This window comes from Sorex fumeus, unplaced genomic scaffold (assembly GCF_029834395.1).
Source record: "Sorex fumeus unplaced genomic scaffold, SorFum_2.1 ptg000041l, whole genome shotgun sequence".
NCBI lineage: Eukaryota > Metazoa > Chordata > Mammalia > Eulipotyphla > Soricidae > Sorex > Sorex fumeus.
The window spans coordinates 15,514,267-15,522,055 of record NW_026606098.1 but is presented as its reverse complement, the minus strand read 5'-3'; the positions used below and the strand labels follow the sequence as shown (position 1 = coordinate 15,522,055).

Below are 7,789 nucleotides of genomic sequence, written 5' to 3'. Positions count from 1 at the left end.
GAGTAGGGCTGGTGATCCTCGCCAACCCATAGGGTTCCCTAAGCACTGCCAGTTACAATGCCGGAGTGCAGAGCCGAGAGTATAATCCCCAGAATCACAGAAAACAAAATACCCAGATACAAACCCAGGACTCCCAGCAACCCACGTGGTCCCTGAGATCTGTCAGGAGTGATCCTTGAGCACTGAGGTACAAGTACTCTTTGAGCTGGGTGTGATCCAAAAGCCAAATACAACAAAACTGACACAAACATCACCTCCAACAGCAGCGACTGGCACTCCCACCAGGAGGCACATCACAGGATCCTTCCTGAAATAACTCAGACATATTTGTCCCAGGAAGCCTGAGCACTCCTGTCACTGCAGCACCTCATATTGTTACTCCCCTCCTACCTGGGGTTGGTGTGACAGATGGCATGTCACCATCTTCTGCCGCCTCTGTTTCTTCCGAGGACCAGAAACCTGGAGAAGTCAGAGCTGAGAACATTGGAGAGCAGCACAACTCCCCATCTCTGACCAGCCACACCCTTGGGCACTGGCTCATGGAACCACCTTGGGAACAATGCCAGATGCTTCTGTTTCCCCAGGAGAAGAAAATGAGTGCTGACGTTCCCAACAGAAGGTCTGGGCTTGGCTATGAGAGAGAAAACTCAGCGCTGCCTTGGCCTGGGGTCTCCCCCATGGGTCCCATAGAAGGTGCTCACAGGCCCAGCCAGGAGCTGACTCCAAGGCCAGCTCACACGCATCAGCGCCACCTGCAGGCCTGCAGGAGGACTGCCCCCCGCAACCATAGCGCAGAATGTGGCTCTATAACTGGGGCCGACCCTCTCCTCTATAAAGAAAACCAAACTTTGAACACACATACACACACACACATGCACAGAACCTTTTCTCAGTGTGCTTACCTTGATAGACAGGGGTCTAGACAGAGCTCTGCAACTTGATATGAAAGCAGAAATTGCTGTACGGACAGACTGTAAACTGCTACGATGCTTGTCTTGCTGACACCAATCACTTCTCTACATTCCGGTCGCCGCCACAGCACTCCAGGAATAATACCTAAATCTAGAGCCAGATTAAACACTCGGGGTATCTCCAGGGATTTAGAGCCCCCATTCTCCACACCAAAAACTATCCGCAAAAGAAAACTAACATGAACAAACTCCAGCAGGATGCAGTCCTCAAGCACTGGCAGGTGTGGCCCCAAATCCCATCTCACCTGCTCCCCTAGTAGTGAATAGACCCCGGGAGAGTAGCTCAAAGGGTTGAGCACGTGCTTTAAGGTGGGGGACATGGACTCTCAGAGACACATAGACAGAGGGGCAGAGTCCCTGACCATCTCCAAGTTTGTAGCAAAAAGAAGCCAGAAAATAAAAGACAGACTTCCTCCTGCTCTAGGACTGCACCAGCCTCCAGAGTGAGGCATGTACGACTTAGTGTACCTGGTCCCTGGAAACCCCCTTTCCGAATGAAGTTCATTCCAACAGCAGGGCACACACCTGGTCTGGGAGAGAGGGTCAGTGGGTAGAGCGAGGCTGAAAACTTGACAGGTGAACCAAAAAATCTTTTTCTGTGGAAAACAATTACATAGGATTAGCAGAGATAGTACAGTCGATAGGGTGTGTTTCTTTCCAGCAGCTAAGCCAGATTCAATTCTCCACAGCAGTTAGGGCCCCCCTGAGCACTGCCAATCACGATACTGAGCTCAGATCCTCGACTAAGTCCTGAGCTCTGAATGCTTTGAACCAAAATCTACAATTCAAAAATAACAAATCAAAATTTTTCTGTGCAAAGAGGCTGCAGACATAGTACAGCTGCAGAGGTGCTCGTCTTACTGGAGAAAAACGATATTTCTCTACTGCCATCCCATATGGTTCCTTGAGCACCACTTGGAGCAACCCGAGTATAGTCAGGTCTGCCCCCCAAAAACCTACTAAAAGTTAATTAAAACAAACCGATAAAGGCAAGGGAGCCATGGTGATCATTTATCCTTCGTGAGAGCGCTCAGGGCATGCACTGAAAGAGCAGAGGTGACTTCCTGCTAACACTGCACACTCCATTGCAGGACCCCTGTGGCCCCAAACAGCCCTTAGGCACCACCTCCTCTGTCACCAGGCTCTGCATTCTCTCAAAGCTTCCTATGGGACCCCCAGAACCGACTGGAGTTGGGGGGATGTGAAAGTCAAAAGCTCTACCGCATACTATTGGACCCAAGCGAGTGAGGAATCGCCCCCCACCCCCACCCCACCGGGCAGGAGGCACGTACATGGAGGGGACACTTGCCTTGTATGCTGCTGACCAGGATCGAGCCAGCATCCCCGTGGGTCCCCCAGCACCGCCAGGAGAGATCCCTGAGGGCAGAGCCAGGAGTCAGCCCTGAACGAAAATTGTTTCGAAAACAAGAACGAAACAAACGCCTCCCACGGCTTACCTGGGGGAGGAGGCTGCGTGGGAGGCCAGGGACCCCTGCAAGACTAGCCCCCAGGCGTCTTCCTCAACCACTTTTCTTCAGCGCCTCCCGGACCGCCCCTTCACAGCTGCCCAGGGAGACGCCTCCAGCCCAGCCCCCTGTTCCATAAAATGCAGAATAAACGGGACAAACCTCTGGGCGGGGGCTGGGCGTCCAGGGGAGGGGCCACCGCCCGCTCGGCACAGAGCGACCCCCGCTCACAAGGCGGAGACCGCGGAGGCTCAGGGTGCCCAGAGCGAGCCTGCGGAGGAGGAGGCTCTGAGGAGCGGCTCTCTCAGGCGGCTGAGGAGGAACTGGGCGGGACCCCCTAGTCCGCCTGGTCGCCCCTTCCCGCCCCTCCCCGACTGCTCACGCTCCGACGACTCCGGTGCCTGGCGGGAGATTCCGCCGCCCCAAAGACCCCAGGGAAAGGCGGGGCTCCGTGACGTCACCGACACTTCCGGTCAGAGTCTTAAAGGGCCAGGCTCCAAATACTCCTGACTCGTCCTTTCTTTTTTTTTTATGTTAAATGTTCAGTTTATATTGACCATTTGATGCATTAAAGGAAAAATCTGAATAGAAAAGCATGGAATAGTTAATATATTAATCATTAATTTAGCACTCTGAAAATTCTTTCACTATCAAACCTGTTACCAAGAAACCATTATATCTTCCGACAGATCATTTGAGCTTCTCTGTAAATGAGAGCATGGGTTTAAATTTCATAAATGCATTGTACAAAAGAGTTATATATCAACTTAATACTGTAAAATAAAGATAAAGGATATCAAGCTAACAATTTGTTTATTTTATTTTTTAATCACTGAGTTGCCTAAACATAGCTTTCATTGAAAAATATCATTACTGCTCTTCTCAGTTCGTAAAATTAAGAATTTATATAGTGTCTCATAACAAGTCTCAAAATGGAGACGTTACTGGGCCCACTGGAGCAAATTGATGAACAATGGCAGGACAGTGTTACAGTGTTACAATAGTATCTCATAGACACAGGCACACACATTAATGGCATTATGTCATTGTCCAAGATACAGAATAATTTAGCATGCTTCAAACCAAAGCAAGTTACCCACACTGCTGAAGTGTTTGCTATGTTTTATGGAAAAGCCTCTCCATTGACCAGAAAGAGTAGAATTCTTTTTGCTGTCATTGAATGGAATATGTCACTCGTAATAACCAGGAGACAGAAGGCAAAGGAAAGGAAAGGGAGAGGAAAAGAGGCTGGGGGTGGGGAGAGAGAGAGAGAGAGAGAGATAGAGAGAGAGAGAGAGAGAGACTGAAGGAGAAGTCAGAAAAAGGGAAAGGGAAAGAAAGATTGATTCCTAATGAATGTATAAGTGTGCTCTGTAATTTATTTTTTCCTCCAGAAATATTTTCCCTTTGAGAAACATACTTCCAGTTGAATGTTACTGATAGTACCTTTATAAACATGATTTTACTAATAAGACTTCTGTGTTTTATTTCGCCTATTTTCTTCATTTGATAAACTCCCTTTCATCCCCAAAGAATCATCTTTTTATTGACGCCTACCTTTTCTAGTCTTTTCGGTCACATGAGGGCTCCTTTTCTTTATTGTTGAGGCTCTTTGCATCTCTCTCATCTCTTTGCATCTCCCCCACTTAAATAAATGGTACTAAGACAATATCAACATCTATATCAATCTATGTATACGTATATATATATATATATATGTATATATACACATATAATCAGTTCCAGATAGAGGAAGAAATTAAAAATGAAACATATAAACATACAATTTTTTTAAAAAATGAGAAGCATTAACATTTTACATATACATAGTCATCACTTCATAAAATGAATTGGGAGTGGCTCTTTTTTTATATTCAATGAATAATTCATGTAAGATTGGAATCATCTGTTTTTGAACATTTGGTAAAACTCACCTGAAAATCCTCTAGAGCCTATTATTATTTTTTGTATGAAAAATGTATGGGCACTAATTCAACTTTATATAGGATCATTTGGATATCCTCTTTCTCTTTTAAAAAATTACAATAAATGCATTCTCTAAAAATTTTCATGTTTTACGTAAATTTTCAAAAATATTTACATTTGTGCATTATATCCCTTAGTAGATTTTAATCTCTGTTGACCATTGACCATTTCAATATGTCTCATTTATATTCTTGTTTTATTTGTACCTTTGGGGGAACCGGTGGAGCTTTCTTTTTCCAAATTTTTTTTTAGTAGTTGGAAGAAATAGCTAAGAGGACGAAGAACCTCCGGCTCCGGGCACATCTCTTTGATTCCACTGTTCTTCCTGCATTAACATATGCCTCAGAGACCTGGGCCCTACGCAAACAAGATGAGAACGCCATTCAGGTCTCCCAAAGAATAATAGAAAGAATAGAAAGAGCTATGCTTGGAATATCACGTTCCACTCAAATGAGAGAACGAATCCGGAGTTCTGACATCCGTCGACGATCAAGGATCAGGGACGCTGTCTCATTTGCCAAGGTGTCGAAAATCAGATGGGCTGGTCACGTAATGAGATTTAAAGACGACCGTTGGACTAGAGCTGTTACTGATTGGATTCCACGGGATGTCAAGAGACCGCGTGGCCGCCCACCTACCAGATGGTCAGACTTCTTCCTGAAGATCATGAACGATCGGTTTGAGGCCCTTCATGTTCCCAGAGCGAACAGATGCCATTGGGCTACACTAGCATGCAACAGGGACAAATGGAGACGTTACTGGCGCCCGCTCGAGCAAATCGACGACTAACGGGAAGTTAAGTGATTAAGTGATTTTTTAGTAGTCGGAAATGTATTACTCATGTTAAACAATTTTTTTATTTGGTTTATCCCAATTATTTATTTGTTTTCTATATCATTAATTTATGCTTTTGCATTTATTATCACCTTTTGAAAAATTTTACTTTAGTTTATTTTACTTCTTTTCCTGATTACTTTCTTTAATTACATAAATTACTTGCTGAATTTTCAGACATTAGAAAAACAAATGTATGTACTCAAAATTATAGATTTCCCTCAAGCAGCTTATAAACTTTATCTTACCAATGTTGAAATTCAGTATTTTAAAAACTAACTTTCAGAGTCAGAGAGGTGTTTTAGGAAGTTAGGCCTTGCATGTGTTTCTAGTTTTCCCCCGGCATCAGATAGGCCCAATAACCTTCTTCCCAAATCCTAGCACACTAGAAGTGATTTCTGAGCATAAAGCCAGGAATAAGATCTGAGCATAGCTGGGTGTGGCCCAAACCACAATTCCTGGTAAAAGTGAATAAATAGAAACTAAGTACTCTCAAATTTCCATTTTAGTTTCTTTTACTCATGAGTAAATAGAAATTTATTTTTTACTTTCAGGAATTTGTGTTATCTCTATAACAATTATGTTCTATGTTTAATCAGGCTATATGATACCAGCTTTTATTTTAATTTTTTGGTACTAATATTAGTTCTGGCCAGTCATTGTAAGTATTCTCTGTGAGCTTGAGAGAATGTGCATTCTACACTGTTGGCGGACAGTGTATTGTATGTACAACTGAACTTATTTTACGAATCAAGGATATGTCTCAGTGATAAAGCATGTGTAAGGACTCAGATTTGATTCCTGGCGCTTCTAAAAATAAAATAAATAAACGAACAAGTTTATTGCTTTTTAAAATATTTTGTATCACAACTCATTTCGTTTGGGGGGTGAGTGTGGGCTTTCCAGTAGCAACCAGAAAAACTGCTAGACAAATTCTAAAAGAGCTGTAACACTTTTAACTAATTTCTTGATTTACCTATTAGTGATGATAGAATTGCCCACAAAGACGATGGTGTTAAGTTCTTCACATTAAAAAAAGTGTCTGTCTGTGGCAGAGGCAGACTTGGGGTGGGGTTGGAAAGAGGAAAATTGAGGACATTGGTGTTGAGAAGTGTACACGGGTCAAAGGACAGGTGTTTGAGCATTGTAATACTGAAACTCAATCATGGACAACTTTGTTTTTCTCACGGTGATTTAATAAAAGAATTTTAAATACTTGAAATATTTTGAAACTACTTTATTAGGTGCATTTAAGTTGGAATTGTTAAATCTTTCTGGTAAGTCTGAATTTTAAATAATATATAGCAATCATACTAATTTCATTTTGTATTTATTATCTTCACAGGGCAAAGCCTGGCAAGCCACCAGTGAGGTATTCAATATGCAAAAAACAGTAACAACAAGTCTCACAATGGAGCTGTTACTGGTGACTGCTCGAACTATTTGTTGAACAGCGGAGGACAGTGCTACAGAGCTATTTATTATCTTAAATTCTGTTTTGTGTTGTATTAATAAACTTTCATTGACGTTCTTGTGGGCTGGAGCGATACCACAGTGTGTAGGGCGTTTGCCTTGCACACAGCCAACATGGACCCGAGTTGGATTCCTCCGCCCCTCTCAGAGAGCCCGGCAAACTACCGAGAGTATCTCTCCCACATGGTAAAGCCTGGTAAGCTACCCGTGACGTATTCAATATGCCAAACACAGTGACAAGTCTCACAGTGTTACTGGGCCCTCTTGAGCAAATCGATGAACAACGGGAGGACAGTGACAGTGACAGTGACCGTTCTTGTGGATATTACTATATATCTTTAGATTTATTGCTAACATTTCCCCCTTATTGTTTTATGTGTTTTTGTACTTAAAAAACACATGCAGCTTAAATTTGTATGTTTTTATCTGCTCTGACAATTTCACATTAAATTCAAGACATATCTATCATGATTCCTCATATATTTGAATTTATTTTGCCACCCAATTTTGCTATTTGTTTTTTCTTACTCTAATTTCTTTGTTTGGTTTTGGGGCCACACCTAGCAATGTTCAGGGGTTACTCCTGGCTTTTCACTTAGGAAGTACTCCTGGTGATACTTGGGGGACCACACGGGATGCCTGGGATTGAACTCTGGTTGGCTGTGTGCAAGGCAAGCACCTTACCCACTGTACTATCTCTCAGGTCCTCTCTAATTTTAAAATAAATTCTGGCATCTTCCCCACTCCTATTCTTTTAGACAGAGATTTTCCTCCCTCATATACATTTTTTCTCCATTGATTTAGAGACTATAAGACATTTTTAAACTTTTAGTCATTACCTAAAAGTTTCCTAGAGCTTAAATACCTTACGAATTATAATTCGGATCAGTAGTTTGGTATTTGTCCCAAATAAATATAAAATTTAGGATTTTTTAATTTTCAGTCAATTCCATCCCCCATCAATACACTAATGTTGACTCAAATATTGTTTATCATTGATTTTTGCTTCTTTAATCTCTTAGAAATTATTATAGCTTTTTATATGTATTGTTAACCTAT

General features: G+C 42.5%; 1 non-coding gene across 1 annotated transcript; it reads right to left on the bottom strand.

The window, feature by feature from the left end:
- Window positions 1-6,150: 6,150 nt before the first annotated feature.
- Window positions 6,151-6,212, bottom strand: LOC130029039 (U7 small nuclear RNA). Its single transcript, XR_008793256.1, has one exon. It is a non-coding gene; the product is annotated as a U7 small nuclear RNA (small nuclear RNA).
- Between the last annotated feature and the right edge of the window lie 1,577 nt (window positions 6,213-7,789).